The sequence below is a fragment of the Brachyhypopomus gauderio genome, unplaced genomic scaffold (genome assembly GCF_052324685.1).
Source record: "Brachyhypopomus gauderio isolate BG-103 unplaced genomic scaffold, BGAUD_0.2 sc101, whole genome shotgun sequence".
Classification (NCBI taxonomy): Eukaryota; Metazoa; Chordata; class Actinopteri; order Gymnotiformes; family Hypopomidae; genus Brachyhypopomus; species Brachyhypopomus gauderio.
In genome coordinates this window covers 546,278-558,631 of record NW_027506922.1, presented here as the reverse complement: position 1 = coordinate 558,631, position 12,354 = coordinate 546,278, and the positions used below count along the sequence as shown (strand labels likewise).

Genomic DNA, 12,354 nt, shown 5'->3' with positions numbered 1-12,354 from the left:
AATAAACAACCATTAAATAATGTGATAAAAAAGCGAATTATTTCGAGTATATGTATAAATATTTAACTTATTTAAGTTTAACGTGCTGGGAAATATTGAAATGGACCTTGAAAATGACGTACACGTGCTTTAATTCCACTTTATAAAGGTGTATGAACCCTGCAAACATGACTTTGTTCATTGCGCTGAGGCGCGGCGCACGCGAAGTTACAAAATTTGAGAGGTGCACGACCTCGCGAATCGACCACTGCCCTAAACCATCACATTACCTCCACCATGTTTGACAGATGGTGTCAGGCACTCATCCAGCATCTTTTCAGTTGTTCTGCATCTCACAAATGTTCGTCTGTGTGATCCAAACACCTCAAACTTTGATTCGTCTGTCCATAACACTTTTTTCCAATCTTGCTCTGTCCAATGTCTGTGTTCTTTTGCCCATATTAATCTTTTTCTTTTATTAGCCAGTCTCAGATATGGCTTTCTTTGCCACTCTGCCCTGAAGGCGAAGCATCCCGGGGTTGCCTCTTCACTGTAGACGTTGACACTGGTGTTTTGCGGGTACTATTTAATGAAGCTGCCAGTTGAGGACCTGTGAGGCATCGATTTCTCAAACTTGAGACTCTAATGTACTTGTCTTCTTGTCTACTCAGTTGTGCAGCGGGGCCTTCCACTTCTCCTTCTACTCTGGTTAGAGCCTGTCTGTGCTCTCCTCTGAAGGGAGTAGTACACACCATTGTAGGAAATCTTCAGTTTCTTGGCAATGTCTCGCATGGAATAGCCTTCATTTCTCAGAACAAGAATGGACTGTCGAGTTTCAGTTGAAAGTTGTCTTTTTCTTGCCATTTTGTGTGTTTAATCGAACCAACAATTGTAATGCTCCAGATTCTCAACTAGCTTAAAGGAAGGTCAGTTTTATAGCTTCTCTAATCAGCAAAACTGTTTTCAGCTGTGCTAACCTACTTGCACAAGGGTTTTCTAAATATCCAATAGCCTTCTTACACAGTTAGCAAACACAATGTACCATTAGAACACTGGAGGGATGGTTGTTGGAAATGGAGCTCCATACATCTATGTAGATATTGCATTAAAAACCAGACGTTTACAGCTAGAATAGTCATTTACCACATTGATAATGTATAGAGTGTATTTTTGATGCATTTAATGTTAGCTAAATTGAAAAAAAAAACTGCTTTTCTTTTGAACGGTAGTGTACCTGAAGTGATAGTGAATGCTCTCAGAGAGCTGTGTACCTTGGTAAGAGGGCAGGTATAAAACGAAGTACCTTCAGTTGAGTTGTAGGCAGTTCAAGGAGTAATGGGGCGTCCTAAATTTAACATCACAAGGCAAAGGCTTAAGTCCTTGCTGGACATCCAGCTGCCTGTCTCATGCATAGCAAAATTACTAGGAGTTAGTGAGAGAACAGTTTTTCGCAGGATGAAGGATTTTAGTTTCTCTGTGTTAGAGTCATTCAACACAATGAGTGACCAGGAGCTAGATACAGTAGTATCCAACATCAAGACTGAAATGCCTCACGTGGGTTACAGGTTAGTTATGGGGAGACTAAGGTCTTTAGGTCACAGGATACAGTGGAGCAGATTAATGGCATCTATGCACAGGGTAGATACAGTTGGAATTTTGTCCCGAATTACAGTTAGGCTGTGTGGTAAGAAGAAGCTATTCTGTAAGGGCACCCCTCTCTCTTGTTCATGTGGATACAAACCATAAACTCATAAGGTTGGTTGTTTTCTATTTGTGCCTGAAAAATACACTGATTGATTAATAGAATGCAAGTAAGAAAGTCTGCTCTCTCTCTCTCAAACAGGTATAACATTGTCATTTTTGGGGGCATTGATGGCTATTCAAGAAAGGTGGCCTTTTGACAGTTTAGTAATTATGTGATCTCTACTGAATGTTTTAGGTGGCTATAATATTACATGCTATGTTCCTTTTATGTGTAGATAATGTACTTGGATGTTGCCAACAACAACAAGGCATCAACTGGGCTCATCTTTTTTTTTACTCTGTTGAGATTAATGGTTTGCCGTCATGGTAAGTTATACCATTTTTAAAATCTGTATGTTAACCTCACTGTTACATGCTTATTAACACAGTGGTCTCTTTGAAAATTTTATGTTCACTGTGAGGGGAACAGATCGGGCAAGTTTAATATACAGTAATTAATATTGTGACTCATAAGTAGTGGTGGGCCGCTAACGGTGTTAACGGCGGTCGTTAATTTGATACTCTTATCGGGCGATATAAAAATTATCGCCGTTAATCTATTTTTAAAGTTGGGGGAACTGGGTCAAAATGGGTAAACAAACTAGGATGACTTTCAACTTGATAGTTTAGCTCGGCTGTATTCCTAACCAAATTGCACAGTAGGGGCGAGAACGAGTTTTTAAACCTGTGAATTACAAATCGTACGTGTTTTTACATGGATGCAGCCACGAAGTCGCCAGGTTTGCTTCACGGAAAATTCATTTTTAGGAACGTAAAGTGTTACCGGAGCGGAGCTCGGAGCGGTTGTTTTCTGCATGGTCCTAGCGCTAGATTCGTCGCTATTTAAATATTTCTTTTTAACTGTTAAAACTACAGAGGACCAAAACTGACTTTTGAAAATTACGTCCGTGAGGTTAAATGTACTAAATGTTGGCTTACATTTCAAATATCATGTTTAGCTGAATAAACATGTTATTTAATGTACAGTATGTAGGCTTACAAATTCATGTTTAACTGAATAAAACGTTGAACACGAGTAGCCTACATTTTATTGAGCATGTTTTTTTTTTCTTCAAGTATCAAAGTAGAACAGCTTCCTCAAGCAGTCATTGATGCATTTTGGAAACAGGAGATGAGCCCCTGGTCTAATGCACCCTCTGTATTAAGAAACCCTATCTCAAAAACTGACTTTTAGTCATTACTTGGGTAGCACGCATATGAGCCATTTTAATATAGATTAATCTAGATTAATCTAGATTAATTTCAAGATTTCAGTGAGATTAATATAAAAACGGAGAACCAACATTTATCTTAAGCAAAAAATGTTTAACCCTTTGGAAACTTTTAGAATCGAGCGACTGTGGCGTGATTTGTGGACAGCAGTGACGTGTGGACAGCAGTGACGTGTGGACAACAGTGACGTGTGGACAACAGTGACGTGCACATATTATGATGCCCTGCGTAGCCTGGAAGAAGACGGGTGGCTGGACATCTCACACATGCTACACATGTTCCTTGTGCATTATGTGTTTCTCCCTCGTCTCCACAATGACCTTCAGTCCTTTGCTGAGGGCTGGAACCATCACCCTCTCCACACAGAGGGAAACATGACTCCTCAGATTTACTTCAGTCCTTTGCTGAGGGCTGGAACCTTCACCCTCTCCACACAGAGGGAAACATGACTCCTCAGATTTACTTCAGTCCTTTGCTGAGGGCTGGAACCATCACCCTCTCCACACAGAGGGAAACATGACTCCTCAGATTTACTTCAGTCCTTTGCTGAGGGCTGGAACCATCACCCTCTCTGCACAGAGGGAAACATGACTCCTCAGATTTACTTCAGTCCTTTGCTGAGGGCTGGAACCATCACCCTCTCCACACAGAGGGAAACATGACTCCTCAGCAAATCTGGCAGACGGGATTCCTGCAGAACAGCAGTGATGAGGCTGAGAATGTACAGGTACACGTTGATCATGTTCACCTCTTTAATCGATCATATACTCTAGAACTACATAACAGTTTTGACATCTTAAAGTTGGTGTTTAGCTATTCCTGATTTATAAATCCCTTATGAATGTCTAGGATCTTCACATAGATTGGGAAAGTGCCATTTTCCATGAGGAGTCCTTAACAGAATCTGGAGTTGTGGTTCCAGAGATTGTTACTCCTCTAAATGAGCAAGAGATGGCAGACCTTCAAGCTGCTGTGGACCCCACCGGACCATCAGTTTCCTATGGTCAAGATATTTACATTCGTTCCCTTCAACTTTTTCAGTGAGAAATTATGTAGGTTAGTGCTGACCCGTTCTGTCTTGTGATTGTTATTCTGCAAAGGATTGCCAACACAAAAGAATTTCAAGAACGTTTTATTTTTGATCATGTCCTCTTTCATTTAACACACTTGCTCTTCTGTCCTTACATTGTTTGTGCTACTAACTTTTGTATTTCTTTTTTTTTACTGATCTTTACCATTTTTAACATGACTATGATGGAATGTGACTAATTAGTACTGAACTTTACTACACATGTCCTGATGGCAAAAATAAAGCATCTTTTAAACTTTCTGAAATTCCTGGCCGAGATGAAATGCTTCCATTATGACAAGTTTGAAGTTTTCATAAGTTAACATGTGTTTAACAGGGATTGTAATTGTGTTGGTACATGCAGCCACAGTTGGATAGCATATCCTGTGCTCGCCATATTCTGCATCACAGTGATGATTTAAAATTTGAATTTAACGGTTATTCTGAAATTTGCCTTCTCCTGTGCCAGAATAGGAATGTGTCCCTGCCCTGTGACCCACTGAAGGAATGTTCTAGGTATCAAGAAGGGAAGATCAGTTTCCTCCAGCTCAGATGAAATTACATCTAAATAAAAAGGAGAAAAAAGAAGACACTCAGGAATTAACGACACCACAAATATAGAGACATCACAAACAATTATTACTTCTGTTTTTTCTTGATCAGAAACACCATAGTTTGTGTGATACCAACATGGAATCTTGTCAAGTACAGGACAAGCAATAGTAAAAGTGTAACATCTGTGTCACGTAGGGCAACGCCCCCTCGCGTAGCTGTCACTCTGGGTTCCCTCATGTCCGTGTTCCCTGCCTGTTTGTCCCGCCCTGCTTGTTAGTTTGATGGATTCCTTGTTTGTTACCACGCCCCTGTGTCATTGTCATCACCTGTCCCTAGTTTAGTCCTGTGTATATTAGTCCCTGTGTCTCCCAGGTCTAGTTGTCGGTCTTTTTGTTTTTTGCTGTGTTTTGCCTGTTCGCCCTAGTACTGCTGTTCCGTGAGTCTTCCTGGTTGTGTTCGCTATGTCTGTCCGTATTTCGTGTCCTGACTGCCTGCCCGGTTTGACCCATGCCTGTTACATCGACGCTGCTTTTGGAATTTCCTGTAATAAATCTCGCTCTCCTCAGCGTTTGTGTCCGTCTACCTGTTCTGCCCTGCGCAGATCGTTACATAAAGACCGACCATACAAGGACACAGCGAGGGAGCGAGACTCTGGTGAGTTTAATCGCTGTGATGAGACGTTGGCTGGTTCGGTCCAGTTCAACTCTCCGATATCGCAGCGTGAACGAACCAGAGACAGAAATTCCCCTGGCGCTGTGGGAACACGGAAGTCTCGACGCGCACCAACGAAAGCCCAGTCACTTTCGGTTTCGACTGGCTTTCGCGTCGAGACTCCTGTTGAGCGCTACGTGTCTGCCCGGCTTGATCACTATAGGGAGGAGAAACCTGTAGTACAAGTCGCGGGCAGACGGATTGAGTGCACAGACTGGCGTTTGCTTAACCCTCGGTTGGCTCTCGATGGCTTCTGCGAGCTCCCGACGCCTCAGAGGAGGCGGAGCCGTCGCAGAGAGAGCCACCGAGGGGCTTCTGTGTCTGTGTATTCTTCCAGGCTCACCCAGGACCCTGAGGAGGAGGACCTACCGCCGCTGATCCCGCCGGCTACACATCGCGACAACCCCAAGTATTTTTTGGGGGGGAGTACAAGCCACGTCGGCTTGGCGGTCCCGCCCCCCGATGACGTCAGTATGGTGGCTCCGCCCCCCGAGGACGTCGGCTTGGTGGCTCCGCCCCCCGAGGACGTCGGCTTGGTGGCTCCGCCCCCCGAGGACGTCGGCTTGGTGGCTCCGCCCCCGAGGACGTCGGCTTGGCGTACACGCCCCCCGAGGACGTCGGCTTGGCGTACACGCCCCCCGAGGACGTCGGCTTGGCGTACACGCCCCCCGAGGACGTCGGCTTGGCGTACACGCCCCCCGAGCGCATCTCCTCACCCCAGGTTCCTGTCCCCGCTGCCCGTAGGCAGTCCACGTCGGTTCCTGTCCCCGCTGCCCGTCGGCAGTCCACGCCGGTTCCTGTCCCCGCGACCCTGGAGGGGTCGTCCACGCCGGTTCCTGTTCCCGCTGCCCGCCAGCGGACCCTGCCTGTTCCCGCTGCCCGCCAGCGGACCCTGCCTGTTCCCGCTGCCCGCCAGCGGACCCTGCCTGTTCCCGCTGCCCGCCAGCGGACCCTGCCTGTTCCCGCTGCCCGCCAGCGGACCCTGCCTGTGCCCGCTGCCCGCCAGCGGACCCTGCCTGTTCCCGCTGCCCGCCAGCGGACCCTGCCTGTTCCCGCTGCCCGCCAGCGGACCCTGCCTGTTCCCGCTGGCCGCGCCTGTGCCCGCTGCCCGCCGCCCGGCCGCGTCTGTGCCCGCTGCCCGCCGCCCGGCCGCGCCTGTGCCCCAAGAGACTGTGCTGCCCCCTGTTGGGCATGGACTTTGTGTTCCCCCTGCTCCGCCATGTGCCTCCTATGTTCCGTTGCCCGTGTTCCCCTTGCTCCCTGGTCCCGTCCCTGGTTTTGTTTTGGTCCCTGTCCCCGTGGTTGTGTCTGTTCGTGTCCATGTTCCTGTTCCTGTGTCTGTTTCCTGTGGTGTCGTCTCTGTCCCGGTCCCCGTGTCTGTTCCCCGAGTTGTTACCCACCTTGTTCCTGTCCCCGTCACCATCGTCCAAGCCGTGTTTGCCTCAGTGTTTACCTCTGCCCTGTCCCCTGGCCCCGCTCCAGTGTCTGTCCCCGGTCCTGTCCTGTCCAGCCCTGCTCCTGTGCCTCGCCCTGGCCATATCCGGTCTCCCTGTGTCCCGTGTCGTGCCGTGTCCCAGGTCCCTCGTCCTATTTTGTCTGGTCCTGTCCCTCCGGTCTGTCCTGTGTCCGCTGTCCCTGTCCTGTCTGCCCTTGCGTGCCCCGGAGTGGCACGCTTTGAGGGGGGGTTATGTCACGTAGGGCAACGCCCCCTCGCGTAGCTGTCACTCTGGGTTCCCTCATGTCCGTGTTCCCTGCCTGTTTGTCCCGCCCTGCTTGTTAGTTTGATGGATTCCTTGTTTGTTACCACGCCCCTGTGTCATTGTCATCACCTGTCCCTAGTTTAGTCCTGTGTATATTAGTCCCTGTGTCTCCCAGGTCTAGTTGTCGGTCTTTTTGTTTTTTGCTGTGTTTTGCCTGTTCGCCCTAGTACTGCTGTTCCGTGAGTCTTCCTGGTTGTGTTCGCTATGTCTGTCCGTATTTCGTGTCCTGACTGCCTGCCCGGTTTGACCCATGCCTGTTACATCGACGCTGCTTTTGGAATTTCCTGTAATAAATCTCGCTCTCCTCAGCGTTTGTGTCCGTCTACCTGTTCTGCCCTGCGCAGATCGTTACAATCTGAGACTCGCAAAAACCGGAGGGCGAACATAATTGCGAAGAGAGCTTACTTTTATTCAGTACACAAGAGGTTAAACTCTCCGTAACAACAGAGAGAGACGAATAACCCACACAAACACTTGACGAACTAGGGGTGGGAATCGTTTACTATCTCACGATTCAATTCGATTCCGATTTTGGGGGCCACAATTCAATTCAAAAATCGATTTTCGATTCAAAACGATTTTCGATTCAGAAAACGATTTGATTTATAAAAATGTCTGCTTCAGTCTATAAAATCTGCATGATCTACTACAGTCTGCTTTGCAAGACAGAATGACATATACAGAAAATAAAGTGTCTTTCACGTTTAATTAACAAAAATTAAGTGCTTTGGTAAAATAAAATGGTTTTTGTTGTTACCAAAAATCTTGAGCTTCATTTTGCGAGCTGTCAGGGCTGGCTCGGATGCAGTTCCCCCAGCCGTCGCTAGGGGCACCAGAGTCAGTCCCAGACTAAACCGACATAACCGTACGTTCTCAGCCAGTCTCTGCTTTCTCTGTGATTGCTTATCGTTTAATGGTCTCGCCACCTCTCTGTTATGCTTTCTCTTTACTTATTCGAGTATCTCATGCGTCGCTTCCTGACCCATCTCAAGTTTTCCCAATCCTGTATGTCTTCCTATCCGTTTTGCCTTTATTTTTGGGAAGGGTTTTATTTTGCTGCAGCGTTTTTTGCCAGTTACTTCTGCTGGTGTCCTTGGTTTTGTTTTCGCGTTGCATTTATTCGTGTTGTTTTTTAGTTACTGTTGTTGTTTTGTTTCTTCCTCCCGTCTCACTACGGTTGAGTGTTATTTTTCACGCGTGGTATTTTCCGCATTGGTTTTTTGTCTCTATTTACTCCGTGCCCTCACGGTTTTGTTTTCTATTCTCTTGTGCGTTGAGTCTTCCATGTTGTTTTGTTTGTTCATTCTGGGTCGCTGTGCGCGTTTCCCTCTCGCTAATACATTTGACGTGTGTCAAACGTCTTGCTCTTGCGAGCCGGCACTTGGGTCCATCCTTCTCTATATTATTTCTCACCCTTCTCTATATTAACGCTCCCGTGCTCACCGCGTTACACACGCCTTACACATGAGCTATATTGTGTCTAGTTCGGTCTTCCCCGGCATTTGGTAAAAACCAAAATGAACCCATATTTTGGCCTTAAATGAAGACCGGACAGGTTGAATATCTCTTTCCTCCATCTGTTTTGAACCTTTTCTGTGCATGAGTGTGTCCCAGAACCTGCTGCGCAAAGTATCGCGCAATTTTGTAATTGCATAACGCGAGACTTCACCACGACTTAGAATCGATTTTGGGACATTTAAAATCGATTCTGAATCGTAGTGAATGAGAATCGATTTTTGATATATGAATCGATTTTTTGGCACACCTCTATGGCGAACCCTTCCGGGATCGACGAGGCATGATTAACCCAATATACAACGACAATTAAAACAATCCTAGAAATCACACACACGCAAAAATTACAATCAAAATATACACATGTACAACATCACAGCAATTCTAATACGAACGGACACCAATTGAACAATACACTAGACACAGGCACAAGGAATACTACGGCTACATAACTGAATCAATCTGACCAAGTGCATCAGGCAAGACAACTATCAAAATGTAGCCAGGTGGACTAGTGTGCTTATATGTTACTAATGGGACGGCTCTGTGTTGTTGGCCGTCTAAATTTCTGTTGGGTTACTGCCCCTTTAAGAAACCGGACTTGCACGCATGCGCGAAGTTGCACCCGCGTGATTTCAGTTGATTGCTCATTTAGAGCACATTTTGGAAGAGAACGAACATAACGGATAAATCGGCTGTAATCCTGAGCTGTAGACTTTTTGTGTGGATGCCATACTGTGCAGGTCAAGTCTTTAAAGTACCTGAGATTAGACCCACTGCCGTATTCTTTTAGGGAAAAAAAGGGGAGAGAAAAGAATAAGCGTTGTTTTATCTCGTACTAAACAACGAGCAAAATAAAAGAACCCCTATTAATTTGTGTCCTGTGTGGTACGTTTCCCATAGGCTACATAATTTTGGTACCAGGATTGGGGTTTTGCTTTTTTTCTCTTACTACAGGTCAAGGGCAAAATTGGTGCTCAGTTAAATACGGCAGTGGGTATAGGTTGTCTTCTAGGAGGCCTACCGTGGACATCGGGACTCTTGGTAGGAAGGACAGCGATACCTTCAGCGTCAAACCACCAGTAGTAGTGGACACTGCCACGGCTACACAGACAGCTGCGTGAGGACACCAACTGCAGGGAGAGCAGTGGAACTGATATGTATCCGTAAGACTGTACACTTGTTGTGGACTCTCACCGTGGACTGGGTGCACAACAAACCTGAGTGAAATGTCACGAGAGCCTGGTGATGAGGGCCCTTCTAGGTCAGGGGTGCAGAGAAATAATGACTTTGAGGATTTGCAACATCGTTTAGAAGAGCTTAGCCGATGGCGAGATGAAACCATGGCTCAAACGGCTATGACAGGAAATAGTTCTACACGCTCCTACATATATGTTCCCAGGGAACGACACATCCAACATTTTTGTGGGGATTTCCGTAGGGATGAGAGATGTGTGGAGGAGTTCATTGAAGAAGTGGAAAGGGTATTGCGTGCAAGGGAGCAAACCCAAGAAGAGCAGGTTGATTTTATAATGTCATTATTGAAGGGGTCTGCCCTAGAGGAAGTAAGATTGTGTATGGGGAATGAGCCTAAGCCACCCAGTGATATTTTCACATTTTTAAGAGAAGCATTTGGCGAGAAGCGTAGTGCAGCTCAGCTTTTGCAGACATTTTACCAGCGGAGTCAAGCTGAGGGTGAGAGTCTCAGAGAATACTCCCATTCTCTATCACAAATTATGAAGTCTATCTCAAAACAATCCCCAAATGCAGTACCAAATGACAAAGTTATTCTTAGAGATCAGTTCATTGAGAGTTTAAAAGACACCTCTCTTAGAAGAGAACTGAGAACATTTGTGAGGGAAAAACCACAATCAGATCTACTTCAGGTACGCAATGAGGCGATGTTATGGTCTGCAGAGGAAACAAAGTCCCACAGTTCGAGGATAGTCAAGAACAGACATGTGCAGTCTGAAGTTGCTAATGAGACTGATTGCTTGGCGGTCAGCGCTCAAGAGCAACATCCTGCTATCCTGGGTGATATACTTAAGGCAGTAGCACAGCAAGAGAAGCGCTTAACAGAACAAGATCGCTCTATTGCTGAGCTTACAAAGGCCATTAAGGAGCTGGCTGTGCACAAGACCCCACAGAGGGTTCAAAACTTTGAGGGTAGAGCTAGGAACCAACCGAAGTTTACAGATGAGGGGCAACCCATATGCTTTAGGTGTAATGGGGTGGGCCATATTGCCAAGAAATGTGTTCAGAAAGATGATTGGAAAGTTAGTGGTTCTAGGCGGTCTCCCACAGACCAGGGAAATGGGTCCCCTCGGTTGCTGTGAGCCAGGCAATGCGAGGGGGTACCACAGGCTCTTCCAAAGACACAATATGCCAGAGTAGGTTACTGGAGCGTGCAGTGGGTAAATGTCCGCTAATAGACTTAACACTAGGACTACCACCATTTTAATTCCAAACTTTTCTACCTGGCCTCCACCAGGGGGCAGTTCTGGGGACATTTGCATCCCATTAGGCCACCCTTTGTTATGTACATGCAGCCACTTATAGGTAGACGGGGAGTGGGTGGAGGGGGGTGATGGTGTGAACCATCAGTTCATTGTTCACTGACTCAGATAGAGAAGAAAAAACTCTGGCCTCCCCTTGGGGAGATTGAGGGAGATTGTCTTTGTGTTTGGATGAATATGGATGTCCAGTGTAGCAGCAGTTGGTGAAGCATTGCAGTGGACATTTGAGCTGTGTTTTTTCTGCCCTTCCCTTTTTATAATATAAATAATCTTTATTTGTATAGCACCTTTCATACATACATGCATGTGCTAAAAACTACTGAAAATAAGGTTTGTGGGTGTATGTGTGAGGGTGTGTGTGGGTGTATATGTGTTTGGGTGAATATGGATGCCCAATGTAGCAGCAGTTGGTGAACCATTGCAGTGGTCATTTGAGCTGTGTTTTTTTCTGCCCTTCCCTTTTTATAATAATTAATAATAATAATCTTTATTTCTATAGCACCTTTCATACATTCATGCAACTCAAAGTGCGTGAAACCGCTTTCAGGACATCATGCGGCACCTACGCTTTGACGACAAGGACACACGCCATGAACGAGCTGCAACTGACCGGTTTGCTGCAATTTCTAATATTTGGAAATCTTTCATTGGCAACTGCATCACTTCGTACCACCCAGGAAGGCATATCACCATAGATGAGCAACTTTTCCCATCCAAGACCCGTTGCTGTTTTGTTCAGTATATAGCCACAAAACCAGACAAGTTTGGGATAAATTTCTGGGTGGCATGTGACCTGAAAACCAAGTACGTATCCAACATCATCCCATACCTTGGTAAAGACTCCAGTCGTCCCACAGGGCAAAGACTGTCAGAAAATGTGGTGATGAAGCTTATGGAGCCATTTATGGACAAAGGAAGAACTGTTACCACAGACAATTTTTTCACCTCACTGTCACTAGCAAAACGATTGCTGGGCCGGAAGACCACCCTCCTTGGCACAGTAAACAAGATTCGTCGTGAGCTTCCAGACTCTGCCAAAAAGACTGGTCCGTGAGGAATTCAGCACATTCAGTTTTCAACCTCTGGTGCCACACTGACCGTTTACGCACCCAAATGTAGAAAGACTGTCTGCATCCTCAGTACCATGCACAGTACGGTGGAGACTGGGAACACACAAAAAAAAGCCAAACACAATCACTGACTACAACTCCCTAAAATGTGGTGTGGATATAATGGACCAGATGGTACGAAAGTACACTGTGCGTTGCGGAAC

The 12,354-nt window shown here is 46.1% G+C and overlaps 1 long non-coding RNA gene across 1 annotated transcript; it reads left to right on the top strand.

Annotated features, from left to right (window-relative positions):
• Positions 1-1,245: 1,245 nt before the first annotated feature.
• Positions 1,246-2,162, top strand: LOC143497167 (uncharacterized). Its single transcript, XR_013125718.1, has 3 exons — positions 1,246-1,734; positions 1,823-1,868; positions 1,959-2,162. It is a non-coding gene; the product is annotated as an uncharacterized LOC143497167 (long non-coding RNA).
• Positions 2,163-12,354: the final 10,192 nt, after the last annotated feature.